Here is a 22,802-nt window from a genome sequence, read left to right on the forward strand (position 1 = left end):
CTGTTCCTGAGGACCCTTCGTAAGTCGAATGGTTTGTCAGTCAGGAAGCAATAATGTACTGTATTTAAATGCACATAACTGTCGGTGTCATAAAATGTTATGGTTAAACAAAAAAAGGGAAGCACTGTTAAGCTTATAAATAATTATTGTATATTTGCATGTAACACTCTAAAAAATGTACTGTATGGTAAATACAACTTTAAATAAAGTAACATAAAAAGAAATTCGTTTTGTTTTCGTTACCTTGAGTCCTGATGCTGGCTTGGTTGTGTAGGAGAAATTGTTAATTTAAATAATTTTGAGTTAAAGCTTTGGTGACTGCAGTAATTCATATTCTTAGCTCTTTCGGTAAAGTCACGTTGAAGGGAAACAATAAAGTAATAAAAAATATAAAATAAAATTCTCACGTTTCGACTGCAACACAAACGGCAACATTTGAAAAAAAATTTCTTGCCGTTGGTTTTCACACCTGATGATGACTACTTGTGTTGCAGTCGAAACGTCGTGAGAATTTTATTGTTTTATATTTTATTGTTTTATTGTTTCCCTTCAACGTGACTTTACCAAAAGAACCAAGAATATGAATCACTGCAGTTACGAAAGTTTAAATAAAAATAAAGGTCTTGTTTTGGGTCGCGTAAATATCAATGCGTCGTGAAACCCGCACAAGTTGTGCATATTCCCAGTTGTTTTCTCTGGAGCTGTGCCCTCTACCAGAAGAAACTCGACTCCCAGAGACCACTCTCGGTTGATGGTGGTGAAGAAGCCAAGGCTGTCGATCCCTTACGTAATTAATACTGCAACAACAACGAGACACGTGAGTTGGTTGTCATTGGTGGATATTGGCAGTGGAAGGCCGCGTGTCTTGCTGCCTCAGAGAGAAGAGAAAGGTGCTGGAATGCGACGAGAAAAAAAACTGCCCTGCAACTTCAAACTCGCAAACGACTGTCACCAGCGGCCGTCTTACGTAAGGGAAGCGTCGCCCGTTGTTGTGAACGGGAAAGCCGGCGATGACGTTATCAACACGCGACCCCCCCCTTCACCTCTCCGTCCCCCCGACGCCGTGAGGGGACACAGGGATTGGCAAAAGCGAGAAACTTTTCCCTGTGTAAGATGGCCAACAGCAACGCGTACACCGTGGCATCGCTCCCGACCCCCCTACTGTCCCCCCACCCCCCACCGTTATCCTCCCCGCTACCGCTAGGGGCGCTGCACGAAAACCGCGCGAGTTAAAATAAATAAATAAGGCACGCCTCGGTCTGTGACATCACAGACCCCATGATTTTGGGGGGTTGGGGTGGTCAGCTGACGTGCCCGGCCGGTGTCGGATTCTAACCGCGTCACATCCGGCGATGACGTCACATTCGTCACAGGCTAAATACACGTGACGCTCACATGCGATGCTCACACTCGAACTTGGCTTCTGTGGCAAGATGTTGCTCCTGCATGGAGTCAAGGCGTTCGTCATATTGACCTTGATTCACATTACCGGATTGGTCGATTATAAAGGAGACAGTGCCAACTACCCGACCCCGACTCCATTGTGCACAAAGCCCTACATAGACCCGCTGCCATGCGTTGTGTCACGGCTGATGGGCATTGCGATAGTGATGATGGCTGTGATCCAGATATTCCTGTGGCATCATTGGAGCTGTAACCTATCCGACGCCGAGCGTTACAGCGCCATGCTGTGCGAGGACAACGTGAAGCTGCGTCAAAGAACAAGCACGGTGGAAGACGACAACGCCACCCTGAGGGTGAGGGAGGCGGCGACGCGTAAGGACAATGAGGCGTTGCGTCGACAGATGCTGCTTCAGGAGAGGGCGATGGTGCTGCATCCACAGATGCTGCATGAGGAGAGCCGGCTCGTAGAGAAGGAGAATCAACGGCTGCGTCACGAGAACGAGAAGCTAATTCGCGCCGCAGCCGTCAACGTCAGCACATCCACCAATGTCACGGACACTCCCAACGCCGCGAACGCCAACACCAACAATGCCATCACCACGACGCCAACACCGCCGCCACTAATGCCATTGCCAAGACGAAGAAACTTTCATTTTTATGCCTCAGAAACCTCTTTCATTCGACTATTTCATTTTAAAAGTTAGAAAGCCCGAATTAAAACATCACACACAAAGGCAAAAGACAAAGAACCCCCGCATAGCCTTCACAGACTATTTGGACAAGGGCTCTTAGCAAGGACGTATAACCTACACGACCGCTCCTCACACAAAGACTGTAGGGGCAAGTGCTGTTAGCGAGCACCTATGAAGGCCGGAACGGTACACGAGTGGGTGGGTGGCCAGCACCACGCCCGACTGCCTTTGTCTCCCCAGTGGCGATGTTTACACCGCACCAGGTACTCATTTGAGGCTGAGTCGACCTAGGGGAGGCCCGGGACCGGTTCAGATAATCGTCACTGTTGGCCGCGAGCGGGAATTGAACCCGCGTCGCCAGGATCATAGCGCAGCGCGCTAACAGCTACACTATCGCTCACACACACATGGACACACACATGGACACACACATGGACACACACACAAGTGGCTGACTTACTAATGGGTTCTGTTCCTGAAGACCCTTCATAAGTAGAATGGTTCTTAAGTCGGGACGAGATAATTTACTGTATTTAAATGCACATACCTGTAAGTGTTATAAAATGTGTTATGGTTAAACAAAAAAGGGAAGCATTGTTAGGTATAAAAATAACAATAATTGTACATTTGCCTGTAACACTATAAAAAATATACTGTATGGGGAATACAACTCAAAATAAAGTTACGTGAAAATAAATTAATCCGATTTGTTTTCGTTACCTTGAGTCTAGTCACGTGGTAACACTGTGGTGGTATTGTGAGTAATGTATCACGTGGTAACACTGTGGGGGTATTGTGAGTAATGTATCATGTGGTAACACTGAGAGCCGCTTTAGGGGGTATTTGGCCTACTCTTTCACACGCTTTCCCCCAAGATGTGCGACCTGCCGATCGATTAACCGCTCTAGTCGGCATGTAACAATCGCTTTTAATTCCTCGCCTAACAACACTCGCTCATTCGTATGACACACACGGCAACGCTCAAGTGTCCCACCAGGCGAATGTGCTCACGTAAGGTGGAAAGCCAGGGAAGGGGGGAGGATGGGACAAGGGTGGCGACGGGTAGGCCCACGGTGGGACGCTCTGCTTCTGCTTGTGACCCTTCTTCCGTTCTCCGTGCCCACCCTTGGGTCTGCCTGGCATCTCGTAGTCGTCGGCGGAGGGGGCACTCTCCTGCGGCGTTGGCGCACACACGGGAACGCACATCGGAGAGACGCTTTCGCGCGATTCTGCATTCCTTAAATGACTACGGCTTGACCTCGTATAACGGACCGTGCTCATAAATGCTCTAGCCTCCACCCATACGCAAATAATAAGCAGGGTTAAAGAGTAGAGAGGAAAAGAAATGCAAGCGCACAGCAAAACTGCAACGTAAGCAAAGGGCGATGTTAAACCCAGGGTCGGAGAGAAAGGGAAATCCCGGCCGTCTTTGTATCCCTGCAGCGCGGGGTAGGAGTGTGTATACGCTTGGGGAAACACGAGTCAAACACCACAACGAGAACCTGACTCAGACCTTGGATTGATACAGAATCATAACTGTGGAACTCTGATGAAATGAAATGTTAACTTAAAACTGTTTAACCATTTCTTTGTGCGTCGGTGAAAGTCGGAGGGAATATCGCCCCTCCCTCCAGGTTGTGCACCCAGACAGAGAGGCGCCTTCGAGACAATTTATAACATTTGATTGTTTTACTTGTGGGTTTTATGGTAGGAGTATGACAACGGAATATACCGTGGGTGATGCACAAGGATACACACTGACACACGTACGGACACACACGGACACAGATACATACAGACAAATCATGACACAGCAAAAATCGAAAGAAACCCCGCCTTGTGGGCAGGATCCAAGTGAAGGGATTTTTGGGCATAAAAAGAGGATCCTGAGCATTGAAACCTCAGTTCGACCGGGGCGGGGGGTCGGCTCACCAGGGTTCGACCGGGGGGTCGACTCTCGGGAGACAGTTCGACTCGGAGGAGCAACTCGGAAGAGTTCGACAGGAGTGGGTCGGCTCACCAGAGTTCGACCGGGGGGGGTCGGCTCACCAGAGTTCGACCGGGGGGTCGACTCTCGGGAGACAGTTCGACTCGGAGGAGCAACTCGGAACAGTTCGACCGGAGGGGGTCGGCTCACCAGAGTTCGACCAGTGGGTCGACTCTCGGGAGACAGTTTGACTCGGAGGTCGGAACTCGGGGAGTTCGACCAGGGGGGTCGGAACTCGGGGCGGTTCGACACGGGAGAGAGTTCGACCAGTGGGTCAGCTCAGGAGCAGTCCAATCGGGAACGAGAGCAACAGGTCGCCAGCCGGCGAGCTGCAGAGCAGGGGGCGGCGAGCAGAAGCCAAAGTGGCCCCGTCGCTACCCACTGACGTTGGCAAGACTCGCAGGGTAGTGAGGCGTCACCTAGTGTGATTTCCAAGAGCTGAAAGACAGAGTATTGCTGAAAGATTATTCTACATTGAGTCCAGCTGCAGAGCGACCGACACACCAAGCAAGAGCTTCTGCAAACCAGAGCAAGAGCACGTGCGACTTGAGTCATCCAGCAGTGGAGAAAAACCTGCTTTCAGCAAACCAGCAACGAGCACGTTCGAGTTCTCCACCCAGAGAGAGGGAGCGTGCCGATGCAGCTCATCCAACAGCGGAGAGAAACTGCTGTCAGCGAACCAGCACGAGCGTGATCGCGCAGCTCATCCAGCAGTGGAGAGAGGTGTCCACTGAGCAGAACTGAGAGCGATCAAGCAACTCTCCCCCGTGGACAGAGGCTGGCTGCTGCGTGGAGGAGGGCGGCGATACGTATGATGCACTCCCACACACCTCACCGCTCTAAAGGGAGCGAGGCTACTTCTCCTACAAGCGATGCCAACTTCAGCGTATGGCAACAAAAAAATAATTAATTCCAAACACTGACTATTCAAAACAATTCATATCACTCAAACATACACAGGTCCTTAACCAGAAGCGAACACTCAAGTCCGTGAACCATCTGGCTGTGGAAGCATCGATCGTGTGATAACAGTCCGTCATTTATAAGTATATTCATAATTTCCCTCTTTAATATTTTGTTTTGGACTGTACTTCTAATCGCATAAGTTACCAACCGATCCATCAATACGAATTAACCCTTGGCACCTTCGCCACAGAGCTACGCTCCTGGGGAGGAATCGTGCTAAACCGATTTTCTGATCATACAATCTTATTCACGAATTAATTAATTAATCTCCCGTGAGATAACACGTTCCGCCGCATACCCTCACACTAAGCCATTTCGGTAATCTTATAGTCTGTCCGGTGGATCTGTTGTTACATTTATGCCTTTGGAAATAATAACTGTTTGATTGTCTTTTTATATGAATACCGTTGCATGTTAATCAATCGCCTGTGATCATGTGCTGACCATTTCAAGCATAATGATCGTTCATATTATAATGTATAAGCTTTTGTGTAGCATAGCATTTGCATGTCCTGACTCTCTCTCTCACTAACAGCAATCGCTTTATGCGGGGTCCATGTGTTATCAAAGTGAAATCGTAAAGTCGTTGATGATACTGTCTTGAAACCGTGTGGATATCGTGTTGAAGTTCCAAGATTGAGAGTTCACATACATATTATAGTTAAGGTTTAATTAGAAAATAAATTGATTAATACAGAAGTGGTCGTGTGATTCTTTCCTGAAATTTTTGCATAAAACCTGTATCCTGCGATGAGATATGAACTCGGGAACCTAAACTATAAACACACCAATCCACACTCATTAAACTAAAGCGAACGATATGAACATGGGACCTAAAATATGAACACTCGGGGAGTGTTAAAGCGAGAATCATTGTATTATGCTGATCAATAATACGAAGTTAGACAACGAGGCCGAATTGACACTAGCGTAACTGCACACGATTGATTGCATTATCCTGATTGATAACCCCACCTCGTCAACGAGGCGGGGCCTGATTATCATAAAGGCTATCATTAACACAACCACACCCACTCGTATAAATTAATACGATTACCTCTCTAATTAGCATAGTTACACGCGTAATTACACGAATTAGCATAATTTCGGATTAATTATGCAAATTTCGACTTTCATTTAATTTTAATTATTTTTCATCAATTTTCACACACCCACACATACAACACTACGCAAAAGAAGAAGTTGATTATGATAATATGGCTTTCCCCTTTCTGGCAATAAAACAGAAAGGGGAAAACCCTATTATCATAATTTAATACTGGCAAAGGAGGTCTCATGAAATAAGTTGCTTGTCAGGAGAAGCAAACCTCATGGACCTTCTCCCTGAGATTACCCTGCAACACTACAATGCCAAACACCAGAAGCGTTGGCCTGTGAAGAATATTGGTGAAAGACCAATATAGGTTGGACAGCAGACACGACAAATCGGACAACTATTAACATCACGCAGGTAATGGTCAAAGCTATAAATCACATTTGCAAATAAACGTGACAGCCACATCCAGAGCACCACTAATCTTCTACTTCAGGATATTTACCTTGTCGGAGGGCGACACGCTGCTCCTCTTGTGCCGTCTCCGTGTCTTCGCCCGCTTGTTCACGGACTTTGTCTCCCCGTAGGTCTTGGGGCTCTCGCAAGTGGCGGTGCCATTTTTGAGCGCTGTCTGAAAGAACACGGTCGGTTAGTTGAGGTTGGTTGGGTTTCGTGTGGCCACGGCCATATACACTGACGTAGTCACGGGCCGTAGGTAACCCACCCCTGCTCTAAGACGTGTAAGACCGGGTGTCTCGATCTGCTTCTGTACATACACGTACTACTTTTGAACGGCTCGTAGAGTGTTGCCAACTCAGCAATTTTGTTGCTCGATTTAGAGGCATTTTTGGGGGTTTACCAAGCGACCAAATTTGAGTGACTTTCTGGGATAATTTTGAGGATTTAGAAGCAATTCCCGCTCGTATGAATGTACGCATTCACATGACATTTAAAATGGCTCATCGACTCAAAAAAGCACGCTCTTATAAATCCTACGTCACTTTGCTATGGCACAGTGTCGAGTGCCATTTATTATAACTAGTCTAGGCATAATGCAGCCTTATTGAGTTAGCAACAATGCTGTCAAACCACTGTGTGCCCATTTTCCCCATTCATATTTGTGGCTGACATGTTTCCAACCTGCGCATGCATCACTGTGCACGTTCTCCGCCGCCTGGTGAGGAAGTTCGTTTAGACAAAAACAGTCAAATCAACTTGAGCAAGGCGCTTACCATCGAATGATAACACAGTACTCGAAGGTGTGCGCATGTTGAATTTCTTTCGCATCGTACGTAGCCAATGATGCTAATCGGAGGTGTGGGGGAAGGAGAACAAAAATGTAGCCGTGAAGAAATAAGTTTTGTAACCACTGGTGGTGCACGTGACACACGAAGTGTGTTATAGTCGGGCTTTCCCGGGTATCCCTTGCAACAGGTGTGTTGTGTCTCAAGGTGTAAATATAACCATGTACACGCACACAGAGATACGAAGTGCACAAGTACACACAGACAAGCGATACAAAGACCCCCCCCTTATAGCCTTAACAGACTGTTGGGGCAAGTGCTGTTAGCGAGCACCTATGAAGGCCGGCATAGCACACGAGGGGGTGGGTGGTCAGCACCACGCCCGGCCGCCTTTGTCTCCACAGTGGCGATGTTTACACACCGCGCTTGGTCCTCATTTGTGGCTGAGTCAACCTAGGGGAGGCCCAAGACCGGTTGAGCTCAGCCAGAGTCGGAGACACTCACCTTGAAGGACGTGACGGCTTTGTCATACGCCTTGATGAGTGCTGTGTCGTCCCAAATGTCAGAATCGTCACTCTACACAGGGCACACAACCACCACCACCATCACCACCACGACCCTTTTGAGTCGACATCGACCGCACGCGGCACGCTCAGCACGCGGCACGCTCAGCACGCGGCACGCTCAGCACGCGGCACGCTCAGCACGCGGCACGCTCAGCACGCGGCACGCTCAGCACGCGGCACGCTCAGCACGCGGCACGCTCAGCACGCGGCACGCTCTGCACGCGGCACGCTCTGCACGCGGCACGCTCAGCACGCGGCACGCTCAGCACGCGGCACGTGCTGAGCGTGCCACGTGCGGCGTGCGGCGCGCGGCACGCTCAGCACGCGGCACGCTCGGCACGCGGCACGCTCGGCACGCGGCACGCTCGGCACGCGGCACGCTCGGCACGCGGCGAGACCCACGGCGTTCCCCGACACCCGGAGCGCTGTGCGAGAGAAGTGACGTCCGTCCACTGCAGTACCAGGGCGCGGCGCATTGCGGCGCTTGTTTTGACCATACTTCACCACGCTGGTACCAGAGCGGGTCTGTGAATGCGGGCGAGTGAAGGCTCGAGTTCCGTACAGTGCTGACACACACGCAATTTGCAGGTTAATTGAATGCAAGTACACCGTCGAAACTGATAGCAAGAGGAAATTATATACCGAGCCAGTGGTAGAAATTCCTCATTTCGAGGGCGGCGAGCGGCGACTCGCATATGACCACCGCTGTTGATTCGCCACAAAGTAGTGCACTGTTGACTTCATTCACACCGCACTGTAGTGTCACTGTACAATGCACGTAAGCCCAACCGTGCACGCGCAGACAGCGCTGTACACGCGTGCCGTGCGAACATAACGTCAACAACATAACGTCAATAACACAACTACATAACGTCAACAACATAACGTCAATAACACAACTACATAACGTCAACAACATAACGTCAATAACACAACATAACGTCAATAACATAACGTCAACAACATAACGTCAATAACACAACAACATCGTCAATAACACAACAACATAACGTCAATAGCATGTCAACAACATAACGTCAACAACATAACGTCAATAACACAACAACATAACGTCAATAACACAACATAACGTCAATAACATGTCAACAACATAACGTCAATAGCATAACGTCAATAACGTGTTCATTCTGCTTCGCGGTGCACAGCATACAGAAGAAGTGCATCCGACAGCCACGACTCTACTAACGCTACCCCCCACTCTCACCAACCCGCACTGAGCAGGCGAGGTGAAGTATGGTCAAGTTAATAAACCCCACGGGGTGTGCAGAGGCCCTCGTCCAGCAGTGGACGCGTGGAGCACAAAGAGGAGGGGGTATGGGAGAGGAGGAGGAGCGGGCGCGACTAGTCCATCACCTGCCCCTTCTGGTAGACGACGTCTCCCCGCGACACGGCCATGGACGATGGCGCGAGCGAGCGAGCGAGCCCGCAAAGAGGCCCCCCAGGAGCTTTGAAACCTCGCAGGAGAAGCGCGCGACTGAAGGTGGTGGTGGTGGTTGTTGTTGTTGGCGGTGGTGGTGGTGAAGCCAAGCCGGCCGGTTCCCTTACGTAACGAACACAGCAGCAGCAAGGAGACACGCTGCTTTAGCTGGGTGTTGTTTATCGGAGCTTATCGAAGGCCGCCTCTCTCGCTGCCTCCGAGTGAAGGGAGCGCGCGCCCCAAGTGCGCCCTGAACGCCGCCACCGCAAACCTGCGACTCGCCGCCGGCGGCCATCTTACGCAAGGGAAGCGTCGCCCGCTGCTGTGAATGGCAAAGCCGGCGATGGGCGTCATCAACACGTCACCACTTCACCTCCCCACTCCCCACCCCCACGAAGAAACGGGACACGGGGATTGGGCCAAAGCGGGAAACTCTTCCCTGTGTAAGATGGCCGACAGGAACGCGTACACCGCGGCAGCGCTACGGACCCCGCCCCCTCCTCCCCGTCTCCCCCCCCCCCGCCATTATCCTCGCCCGCTACCGCTATAGGCGCTGCGCGAGACGCCGCGTGATAAAAATGTTTTATAATTAATTAGGGCGCAACCTCGGTCTGTGACGTAACAAACATAATTGTTGGGGGCGGTGTCAGTTGACGTCACTGGCAGGTATCGAATTTCTAAGCGTCACATCCTGCGCGTCACATCCGGCGATGACGTCGCAATCGTCACAGGCTAAATACACGTGACGCTCGCAAGTGACGCTCACAACTCCAACTGGCTCCTCACTGGCAACACGCGTGGTCAAGATGGTGCTGCTGTATGGGGTCAAGGCGTTTGTCATGTTGACCTTGATTCACATTACCGGATTGGTTGGTTATAAAGGAGACAGTGCCAACTACCCGACCCCGACTCCATTGGTCACACAGCCCAACATAGACCCCTTGCCATGCGTTGTGTCACAGCAGCTCATGGCCGTTGCGATAGTGATGATGGCTGTGATCGAGATATTCCTGTGGCGACGTTGGAGCTGTAACCTATCCAACACCGAGCGTTACAGCGCCATGCTGTGCGAGGAAAACATGAAGCTGTGTCAAAGAAGAAGCACGGTGGAAGACGACAACGCATTCCTCAGGTTCAGGGAGGCGGAGACGCGTAAAGACAATGAGGCGTTGCGTCTAGAGATACTGCTTCGGGAGAACGCAATGGTGCTGAATCCACAGATGCTGCGTGAAAAGAACTGGCTCGTAAAGAAGGAGAATCAACGGCTGCGTCACGAGAACGAGAAGCTGATTCGTGCCGCAGCCGCCCACGCCGCCACGGCCAACGTCACCGCCAATGCCGCGGACGCTCCCACCGCCGCGAACGCCGACGCCGATGACGCCACCACCGCCGCTATCACGACTAACGAGGAGACCTCCTTTGCTGCCACGGCCAACACCACATCGTCCACCAATGCCGCAGACGCTCCCACCGCCTCGAACGCCGACGCTGATGACGCTACCGCCTCCATCGCCGCCACTGACACCCCCACCGCCAACGTCACCAACAAGACCAAGAAGCTTAAATTTCGATGTCTCAGAAACTTATTTCGTAAACGCTTCAATTTGACACGTTTAAGAGCCCGAATAAAAACATCACCCACATAAAGACAAAGGACCCCCGTATAGCCTTAACAGACTGTTTGGATAATGGCTGTTAGCAAGGACGTATGACGTACACGACCACTCCTCACACACACATAGACGCACACACACGCACGTGCCTGACTTACTAATGGGTTCTGTTCCTGAGGACCCTTCGTAAGCCGCATGGTTGGTCAGTCGGGAAGTAATAATGTACTGTATTTAAATGCACATATCCGTCGGTGTCATAAAATGTGTTATGGTTAAACAAAAAAAGGGAAGCACTGTTAAGCTTATAAATAAGAATTATTGTATATTTGCATGTAACACTCTAAAAAATGTACTGTATGGTAAATACAACTTAAAATAAAGTAACATAAAAAGAAATTCGTTTTGTTTTCGTTACCTTGAGTCCTGATGCTGGCTTGGTTGTGTAGGAGAAATTAATTGTTAATTAAAATAATTTTGATTTAAAGCTTTGGTGACTGCAGTAATTCATATTCTTAGCTCTTACGATAAAGTCACGTTGAAGGGAAACAATAATAAAATATATGTAAAATAAAATTCTCACGACGTTTCGACTGCAACACAAACGGCAAGAAACATTTGAAAAAATGTTTTTTTGCCGTTGGTTTTCACACCTGATGATGACTGCTTGTGTTGCAGTCGAAACGTCGTGAGAATTTTATTGTTTTATATATATTTTATTGTTTTATTGTTTCCCTTCAACGTGACTTTATCAAAAGAACCAAGAATATGAATCACTGCAGTCACGAAAGCTTTAAATAAAAATAAAGATTTTGTTTTGGGTCGCGTATATATCAATGCGTCGTGAAACCCGCACAAGTTATGCATATTCCCAGTTGTTTTCTCCAGTCCGTGCATCCTCCCTCACGCACTTAGCCAGCTCGTTGTAGGCAACTTTTATTTTACACTCGAACTAATCTGGAGCTGTGCCCTCTACCAGAAGAAACTCGACTCCCAGAGACCACTCTCGGTTGATGGTGGTGAAGAAGCCAAGGCTGTCGATCCCTTACGTAATTAATACTGCAACAACAAGGAGACACGTGAGTTGGTTGTCACTGGTGGCTATTGGCAGTGGAAGCCCGCGTGTCTTGCTGCCTCAGAGAGAAGAGAAAGGCGCTGGAATGCGACGAGAAAAAACTGACCTGCAACTTCAAAATCGCAAACGATTGTCACCAGCGGCCATCTTACGTGAGGGAAGCGTCGCCGGCGATGACGTCATCAACACGCGCGCCCCCCCTTCACCTCTCCGTCCACCCCACGCCGTGAGGGGACACAGGGATTGGCAAAAGCGAAACTTTTCCCTGTGTAAGATGGCCGACAGCAACGCGTACACCGCGGCAGCGCTCCCGACCACCCTACCGTCCCCCCACCCCCCACCGTTATCCTCCCCGCTACCGCTAGGGGCGCTGCACGAAAAACCGCGCGAGTTAAAATAAATAAATAGGGCGCACCTCGGTCTGTGACATCACAGACCCCATGTTTTTGGGGGGTTGGGGGGGTCAGCTGACGTGCCCGGCCGGTGTCGGATTCTAACCGCGTCACATCCGGCGATGACGTCACATTCGTCACAGGATAAATACACGTGACGCTCACACGCGATGCTCACACTCGAACTTGGCTTCTGTGGCAAGATGTTGCTCCTGCATGGAGTCAAGGCGTTCGTCATATTGACCTTGATTCACATTACCGGATTGGTCGATTATAAAGGAGACAGTGCCAACTACCCGACCCCGACTCCATTGTGCACAAAGCCCTACATAGACCCGCTGCCATGCGTTGTGTCACGGCTGATGGGCATTGCGATAGTGATGATGGCTGTGATCCAGATATTCCTGTGGCGTCGTTGGAGCTGTAACCTATCCGACGCCGAGCGTTACAGCGCCATGCTGTGCGAGGACAACGTGAAGCTACGTCAAAGAACAAGCACGGTGGAAGACGACAACGCCACCCTGAGGGTGAGGGAGGCGGCGACGCCTAAGGACAATGAGGAGTTGCGTCGAGAGATGCTGCTTCAGGAGAGGGCGATGGTGCTGCATCCACAGATGCTGCATGAGGAGAGCCGGCTCGTAGAGAAAGAGAATCAACGGCTGCGTCACGAGAACGAGAAGCTGATTCGCGCCGCAGCCGTCAACGTCAGCACCTCCACCAATGTCACGGACACTCCCAACGCCGCGAACGCCAACACCAACAACGCCATCACCACGACGCCAACACCGCCGCCACTAATGCCATTGCCAAGACGAATAAACTTTCATTTTTATGGCTCAGAAACCTCTTTCATTCAACTCTTTCATTTTAAAAGTTAAAAAGCCCGAATTAAAACATCACACACAAAGGCAAAAGACAAAGAACCCCCGCATAGCCTTCACAGACTGTTTGGACAAGGGCTGTTAGCAAGGACGTATAACCTACACGACCGCTCCTCACACAAAGACTGTAGGGTCAAGTGCTGTTAGCGAGCACCTAATAAGGCCGGAACGGTACACGAGTGGGTGGGTGGCCAGCACCACGCCCGACTGCCTTTGTCTCCCCAGTAGCGATGTTTACACCGCACCAGGTACTCATTTGAGGGTGAGTCGACCTAGGGGAGGCCCGGGACCGGCTCAGATAATCGTCACTGTTGGCCGCGAGCGGGAATTGAACCCGGGTCGCCAGGATCATAGCGCAGCGCGCTAACAGCTACACTATCGCTCACACACACATGGACACACACATGGACACACACACAAGTGGCTGACTTACTAATGGGTTCTATTCCTGAAGACCCTTCATAAGTAGAATCGTTCGTAAGTCGGGACGAGATAATTTACTGTATTTAAATGCACATACCTGTAAGTGTTATAAAATGTGTTATGGTTAAACAAAAAAGGGAAGCATTGTTAGGCATAAAAATAACAATAATTGTACATTTGCCTGTAACACTGTAAAAAATATACTGTATGGGGAATACAACTCAAAATAAAGTTACGTGAAAATAAATTAATCCGATTTGTTTTCGTTACCTTGAGTCTAGTCACGTGGTAACACTGTGGTGGTATTGTGAGTAATGTATCACGTGGTAACACTGTGGGGGTATTGTGAGTAATGTATCACGTGGTAACACTGAGAGCCGCTTTAGGGGGTATTTGGCCTACTCTTTCACACGCTTTCCCCCAAGATGTGCGACCTGCCGATCGATTAACCGCTCTAGTCGGCATGTAACAATCGCTTTTAATTCCTCGCCTAACAACACTCGCTCATTCGTATGACACACACGGCAACGCTCAAGTGTCCCACCAGGCGAATGTGCTCACGTAAGGTGGAAAGCCAGGGAAGGCGGGAGGATGGGACAAGGGTGGCGACGGGTAGGCCCACGGTGGGACGCTCTGCTTCTGCTTGTGACACTTCTTCCATGCTCCGTGCCCACCCTTGGATCTGCCTGGCATGTCGTAGTCGTCGGCGGAGGGGGCACTCTCCTGCGGCGTCGGCGCACACACGGGAACGCACATCGGAGAGACACTTTCGCGCGATTCTGCATTCCTTAAATGACTACGGCTTGACCTCGTATAACGGACCGTGCTCATAACGACACCCCATTTATTACGAGCATAGCTGCAGTGGCGTTAATTCTCGTGTCGATTCGCATACTTCCACACAGCGTCCGGGTTACCTTAGCCACCCTACATATATAACGATCGTGCTCGCTGCCAAACATCCAATCATTGATGGGTTTTTCTTTTGTATTCTATGAATAATGTACACATGTACCTGCCTGTACGTTATGTTTTAATTTAGTATTTGTTTAGGATGCCTGTTCAAATAAACCATTAGATATACACAGCGACACATTGACGCTGTCACGTGTTTCCTCAAGGTCCAGTTTAAGTTTTCATTCCAGGTTCGCTAGTGGTTCGTTCTAAAGAGGTAATATCTGTATTTACATAACATTACATATGGGCCTTGAAACGACGCACTGCATTGTTGGCACAGCATGTACTTCCACAATGACAGAGATCCCCCGCATAGCCTTTAACAGACTGTTGGGGCAAATGCTGTTTGAGAGCATCTATTAATGCCGGCACGGCATGCGATGGAGATGGTTGGCCAGCACAATGCTTGGCTGCCCTTGTTTCCTCAAATGTGGATATTTACACACAGCACCAGGTGACTATTTAAGGCTGAGACAACCTAGGGGAGGCACAGGAAAATATTAAATATTAGCCACTGTTATTGGTCGAACTCAAGTCGCCGGGTTCGGGGCGTAGTGCACTCAACCGCACCACCACTGTACTTCCATTGGCACACATAAAAGACAAAGATCTTCTAGAATTCTAAATAATGTGGCAGACGAGTTTTTCATCTGACTTAAAAATCGATCAAAATTGCCTTCAAGAAACGGGTTTTCTTCATGTTTTTACTTCTCTTCAAATGCAACGCATTTGGTTCAACGACGCTCCACAGCTTTAATTCCCCACGCAGAAAAAAATCTTCGTCTTGCCAATCAACCTACTCGTATTGTTACGCTCCAACAGAAGGGCACCTCCTCACCTCCACCCTCGGTAACACGGCCAAATAAAACATCGGGCTGGGTCCACGTCCTGGCGAGAGCCACGTAGCTGCCAACGTTTAGGGGTTAGGCTGCTTTTCTTCACAAATGTATCAAAAACTTCCTTTCCACTGCAATGAATGATTTATGCTATAATTTACAGCCCTTCATGAAACCCTCTTGACAGATGAAGGTCTCACCATGCCGTATTGGGTCATGGGGGGGAGTTGTTTGACCATACATTGCCATTTTGGTTTGTGCAAGATGGTCAATGTGGTCCCAGGACCGGTCTTGAAAAGTTACAAGTTTAAGCCTTGGGGGAGGGGGGGGGGGGTCGGGTTTTTGCACCACTGGCTCAGAGCAAATGAACATTTGCCCCATTGAATGTTTTGAGCAGGAAAGGCAGCTCAACTCTCAACGAATCCATTCATCCGAATCCATCACAGCCCCGCCGCCCCGGCTCACCTTGCCGGCCTGGGACGCCGCGTCGGCGTCGAAGCTCGCGGCCGCGTCGCTCTCCCCGCCGGCGCCGGCGGCAGACTCCGCCGCTGGCGGCAGAAGATCGGCGAGCTTCAGCTCATCCTCTTTGCCGTAGCCCGTGAAGACCACGACTCACGTGCCGGGGCTGGCGTCCACCGACTTGATCGTGGCGTCGTAGACCACGCCATCCTCGGACCAGGCAGCCTGGCACAGGTCGCCCAGCCTCCAATGGCACGCGAGAGGTTGGCACAGAGACGGGCAACGATTGACCCCGTCTAGCCGACGCGTGCCACTGGAGCAAGCGCTGTTGGCACACCTACGAAGGACGGCAAGGCGCAACAAGGCGGCGATGCAGCCAGCACCACGCCTGGCTGCCTCAAGTCTCCACAAAGTAAACCGCTGTAGTCTGCACTCCACCAATGGAAGAAAAGCAAAACTACATTAACTCTCTCCTCAAGAGCTCCCGTGGCTGGAAGACCTCGACATCGGCATTTAGCTGAGGAAAATTGCCATCCGCAGGACTGTGTATACTTACGTACGATTTGTGTTCCTTGTTCTCAGTGTCGTTGCAGCAGGGAATACTCACAGGGACCGTTTGGCTAACCATCAAACTTTTGGCTCGATTTTTCACTGTGCACTTTCAGATGCGCTTCTGCGGCCATCTGGAACGCTCTTCCTTTCCGATATTAGGAAGCCACTGGAGCTACGCACTTTTACATCTAGACTGAAAACTAATTTCTTTAGAAGTGCTTTTTGTGTTCAGTTTCTTGTACTTCCCCCGCACCTCTGACTAGCGCGGTTGGCTATGTACGGTGCAAAACGTCGTGAGAATTTTAGTGTTTTATTTTTATTATTTTATTATTTCCCTTCTACGTGACTTTACCGAAAGAACCAAGAATATGGTGCGAAAGCAGTTCAACATACATACATGAGAATCTTTATTTAGACTGGAGGAATTCGATGAGCTATGAAGCTCATTTTCACAGATGGTCCAGAATGGGGAGGTCAGCAAGGTACAACAGCAAAAAATACAAATGAAATGATAGGAGTGAAAAATAAAGAAAATGGTTAGCAAGTCACTAAATATAAAAAAGGAATTTATTATCAAGCTTGGGCAAGGCAGCAAAAAACAACAAAACAGTCCCAGACCACACCGAGATAACACCACACAGTAGCAGTCTCTCAATAAAATGGCACATTAACACTGAGCTCGCATCTGGCTACAGCTCCAAATGGCTCACACGGTGGAGCCTAAACAGACTGAGAGTGGATTTCGGCAGAAGCAACTCTCTCACGAAATCATGGGGGGTTTCTACTGTTGTATATGCCCCCCTTTCCATCTTAATATTAACAAGTAATTTTTCAATACATATAGATACATATTTCTATTGTTTCTTTTAATTTTAATAATGAATAAAAACACCAAACCAGGCCTCAGCATGGCATGTGGAGGTCATATTTACCTTGACCCACTAACACGATTTTGACGTTCAGAGCCCTCCCAGGGTCAGAGGGAGCAGATAGAGAGCAGAGCGCAGCGGATTGCAAGGGGCTGACGTAAACACAAAGCCAGGGTCACTGGGAGGTTGCATTAGCCTAGATCTAGTTAAGTCAAAAAAGCTAATTGGTTCTGCATTACTATCAAAGTAACTTAAAGTCGGAATTTAACGACAGGGTAGGCTAAAGTTATTGATCTTCACACCCACTTCAATTGAACCCTGCCACAAGCTACGTCAATGTAACCATCACCCGTCTATTAATTTAATATGAAATGTATTTCCATATTTTAATAATTTCTATACGACTTGACCCGAAACCTATAACAATCAGGTTTTCCTAAGTCAACATAAATGCTCTAGCCTCCACCCATACGCAAATAATAAGCAGGGTTAAAGTAAGAGTAGAGAGGAAAAGAAATGCAAGGGCACAGCAAAACTGCAACGTAAGCAAAGGGCGATGTTAAACCCAGGGTCGGAGAGAAAGGGAAATCCCGGCCGTCTTTGTATCCCTGCAGCGAGGGGTAGGAGTGTGTATACGCTTGGGGAAACACGAGTCAAACACCACAACGATAAGCCGACTCAGACCTTGGATTGATACAGAATCATAACTGTGGAACTCTGATGAAATGAAATGTTAACTTAAAACTGTTTAACCATTTCTTTGTGCGTCGGTGAAAGTCGGAGGGAATATCGCCCCTCCCTCCAGGTTGTGCACCCAGACAGAGAGGCGCCTTCGAAAAAATTTATAACATTTGATTGTTTTACTTGTGGGTTTTATGGTAGGAGTATGACAACGGAATATACCGTGGGTGATGCACAAGGACACACACTGACACACGTACGGACACAGATACATACGGACAAATCCTGACACAGCAAAAATCGAAAGAAACCCCGCCTTGTGGGCAGGATCCAAGTGAAGGGATTTTTGGGCATAAAAAGAGGATCCTGAGCATTGAAACCTCAGTTCGACCGGGGGGGGGGGGGGGGGGGGGGTCGGCTCACCAGGGTTCGACCGGGGGGTCGACTCTCGGGAGACAGTTTGACTCGGAGGAGCAACTCGGAACAGTTCGACCGGAGGGGGTCGGCTCACCAGAGTTCGACCAGTGGGTCGACTCTCGGGAGACAGTTTGACTCGGAGGTCGGAACTCGGGGAGTTCGACCAGGGGGGTCGGAACTCGGGGCGGTTCGACACGGGAGAGAGTTCGACCAGTGGGTCAGCTCAGGAGCAGTCCAATCGGGAACGAGAGCAACAGGTCGCCAGCCGGCGAGCTGCAGAGCAGGGGGCGGCGAGCAGAAGCCAAAGTGGCCCCGTCGCTACCCACTGACGTTGGCAAGACTCGCAGGGTAGTGAGGCGTCACCTAGTGTGATTTCCAAGAGCTGAAAGACAGAGTATTGCTGAAAGATTATTCTACATTGAGTCCAGCTGCAGAGCGACCGACGCACCAAGCAAGAGCTTCTGCAAACCAGAGCAAGAGCACGTGCGACTTGAGTCATCCAGCAGTGGAGAAAAACCTGCTTTCAGCAAACCAGCAACGAGCACGTTCGAGTTCTCCACCCAGAGAGAGGGAGCGTGCCGATGCAGCTCATTCAACAGCGGAGAGAAAATGCTGTCAGCGAACCAGCACGAGCGTGATCGCGCAGCTCATCCAGCAGTGGAGAGAGGTGTCCACTGAGCAGAACTGAGAGCGATCAAGCAACTCTCCCCTGTGGACAGAGGCTGGCTGCTGCGTGAAGGAGGGCGGCGATACGTATGATGCACTCCCACACACCTCACCGCTCTAAAGGGAGCGAGGCTACTTCTCCTACAAGCGATGCCAACTTCAGCGTATGGCAACAAAAAAATAATTAATTCCAAACACTGACTATTCAAAACAATTCATATCACTCAAACATACACAGGTCCTTAACCAGAAGCGAACACTCAAGTCCGTGAACCATCTGGCTGTGGAAGCATCGATCGTGTGATAACAGTCCGTCATTTATAAGTATATTCATAATTTCCCTCTTTAATATTTTGTTTTGGACTGTACTTCTAATCGCATAAGTTACCAACCGATCCATCAATACGAATTAACCCTTGGCACCTTCGCCACAGAGCTACGCTCCTGGGGAGGAATCGTGCTAAACCGATTTTCTGATCATACAATCTTATTCACGAATTAATTAATTAATCTCCCGTGAGATAACACGTTCCGCCGCATACCCTCACACTAAGCCATTTCGGTAATCTTATAGTCTGTCCGGTGGATCTGTTGTTACATTTATGCCTTTGGAAATAATAACTGTTTGATTGTCTTTTTATATGAATACCGTTGCATGTTAATCAATCTCCTGTGATCATGTGCTGACCATTTCAAGCATAATGATCGTTCATATTATAATGTATAAGCTTTTGTGTAGCATAGCATTTGCATGTCCTGACTCTCTCTCTCACTAACAGCAATCGCTTTATGCGGGGTCCATGTGTTATCAAAGTGAAATTGTAAAGTCGTTGATGATACTGTCTTGAAACCATGTGGATATCGTGTTGAAGTTCCAAGATTGAGAGTTCACATACATATTATAGTTAAGGTTTAATTAGAAAATAAATTGATTAATACAGAAGTGGTCGTGTGATTCTTTCCTGAAATTTTTGCATAAAACCTGTATCCTGCGATGAGATATGAACTCGGGAACCTAAATTATAAACACACCAATCCACACTCATTAAACTAAAGCGAACGATATGAACATGGGACCTAAAATATGATATGAACTCGGCAACCTAAACTATAAACACACCAATCCACACTCATTAAACTAAAGCGAACGATATGAACATGGGACCTAAAATATGAACACTCGGGGAGTGTTAAAGCGAGAATCATTGTATTATGCTGATCAATAATACGAAGTTAGACAACGAGGCCGAATTGACACTAGCGTAACTGCACACGATTGATTGCGTTATCCTGATTGATAACCCCACCTCGTCAACGAGGCGGGGCCTGATTATCATAAAGGCTATCATTAACACAACCACACCCACTCGTATAAATTAATACGATTACCTCTCTAATTAGCATAGTTACATGCATAATTACACGAATTAGCATAATTTCAGATTAATTATGCAAATTTCGACTTTCATTTAATTTTAATTATTTTTCATCAATTTTCACACACCCACATATACAACACTACGCAAAAGAAGAAGTTGATTATGATAATATGGCTTTCCCCTTTCTGGCAATAAAACAGAAAGGGGAAAACCCTATTATCATAATTTAATACTGGCAAAGGAGGTCTCATGAAATAAGTTGCTTGTCAGGAGAAGCAAACCTCATGGACCTTAAATTTCGATTTAAAGCTTTCGTGACTGCAATGATTCATCTTCTTTGGTTCTTTCGGTAAAGTCACGTAGAATGAGAATAAAATAATAAATTGATAAAATAAAATAACACAATAATATTCTCACGACGTTTCGGCCACAACACAAGCGGCCTTCATCAGGTGAAGGGAGCGAGACTGTCTGGTAGGACAGCGCTGGAGTGAGAGAGCCACGTTCAGATCACGGCTTTTAAGCTGTGTGAGAGGAACAAAGAGCCTTGACGAAGGAATTAGCATTGTGTTATTTTATTTTATCAATTTATTATTTTATTCTCATGGACCTTCTCCCTGAGATTACCCTGCAACACTACAATGCCAAACACCAGAAGCGTTGGCCTGTGAAGAATATTGGTGAAAGACCAATATAGGTTGGACAGCAGACACGACAAATCGGACAACTATTAACATCACGCAGGTAATGGTCAAAGCTATAAATCACATTTGCAAATAAACGTGACAGCCACATCCAGAGCACCACTAATCTTCTACTTCAGGATATTTACCTTGTCGGAAGGCGACACGCTGCTCCTCTTGTGCCGTCTCCGTGTCTTCGCCCGCTTGTTCACGGACTTTGTCTCCCCGTAGGTCTTGGGGCTCTCGCAAGTGGCGGTGCCATTTTTGAGCGCTGTCTGAAAGAACACGGTCGGTTAGTTGAGGTTGGTTGGGTTTCGTGTGGCCACGGCCATATACACTGACGTAGTCACGGGCCGTAGGTAACCCACCCCTGCTCTAAGACGTGTAAGACCGGGTGTCTCGATCTGCTTCTGTACATACACGTACTACTTTTGAACGGCTCGTAGAGTGTTGCCAACTCAGCAATTTTGTTGCTCGATTTAGAGGCATTTTGGGGGGTTTACCAAGCGACCAAATTTGAGTGACTTTCTGGGATAATTTTGAGGATTTAGAAGCAATTCCCGCTCGTATGAATGTACGCATTCACATGACATTTAAAATGGCTCATCGACTCAAAAAAGCACGCTCTTAAAAATCCTACGTCACTTTGCTATGGCACAGTGTCGAGTGCCATTTATTATAACTAGTCTAGGCATAATGCAGCCTTATTGAGTTAGCAACAATGCTGTCAAACCACTGTGTGCCCATTTTCCCCATTCATATTTGTGGCTGACATGTTTCCAACCTGCGCATGCATCACTGTGCACGTTCTCCGCCGCCTGGTGAGGAAGTTCGTTTAGACAAAAACAGTCAAATGAACTTGAGCAAGGCGCTTACCATCGAATGATAACACAGTACTCGAAGGTGTGCGCATGTTGAATTTCTTTCGCATCGTACGTAACCAATGATGCTAATCGGAGGTGTGGGGGAAGGAGAACAAAAATGTAGCCGTGAAGAAATAAGTTTTGTAACCACTGGTGGTGCACGTGACACACGAAGTGTGTTATATTGTCGGGCTTTCCCGGGTATCCCTTGCAACAGGTGTGTTGTGTCTCAAGGTGTAAATATAACCATGTACACGCACACAGAGATACGAAGTGCACAAGTACACACAGACAAGCGATACAAAGACAAAGACCCCCCCCCCCCTTATAGCCTTAACAGACTGTTGGGGCAAGTGCTGTTAGCGAGCACCTATGAAGGCCGGCATAGCACACGAGGGGGTGGGTGGCCAGCACCACGCCCGGCCGCCTTTGTCTCCACAGTGGCGATGTTTACACACCGCGCCTGGTCCTCATCTGTGGCTGAGTCAACCTAGGGGAGGCCCAGGACCGGTTGAGCTCACAGCCAGAGTCGGAGACACTCACCTTGAAGGACGTGACGGCTTTGTCATACGCCTTGATGAGCGCTGTGTCGTCCCAAATGTCAGAATCGTCACTCTACACAGGGCACACAACCACCACCATCAGCACCACCACCACGACCCTTTTGAGTCGACATCGACCGCACGCGGCACGCTCAGCACGCGGCAC

The 22,802-nt window shown here is 48.7% G+C and overlaps 1 long non-coding RNA gene across 1 annotated transcript; it reads right to left on the reverse strand.

Annotated features, from left to right (window-relative positions):
- Positions 1–3,010: 3,010 nt before the first annotated feature.
- Positions 3,011–21,837, reverse strand: LOC142931321 (uncharacterized). The gene is made up of 2 exons (XR_012947325.1): positions 15,991–21,837; positions 3,011–3,269 (listed from the first exon to the last, which is right to left on the reverse strand). It is a non-coding gene; the product is annotated as an uncharacterized LOC142931321 (long non-coding RNA).
- Between the last annotated feature and the right edge of the window lie 965 nt (positions 21,838–22,802).

This window comes from Petromyzon marinus, chromosome 52 (assembly GCF_048934315.1).
Source record: "Petromyzon marinus isolate PM22_M1 ecotype Great Lakes invasive population chromosome 52, UKy_Petmar_22M1.pri1.0, whole genome shotgun sequence".
In the NCBI taxonomy this organism is placed as follows: Eukaryota; Metazoa; Chordata; class Hyperoartia; order Petromyzontiformes; family Petromyzontidae; genus Petromyzon; species Petromyzon marinus.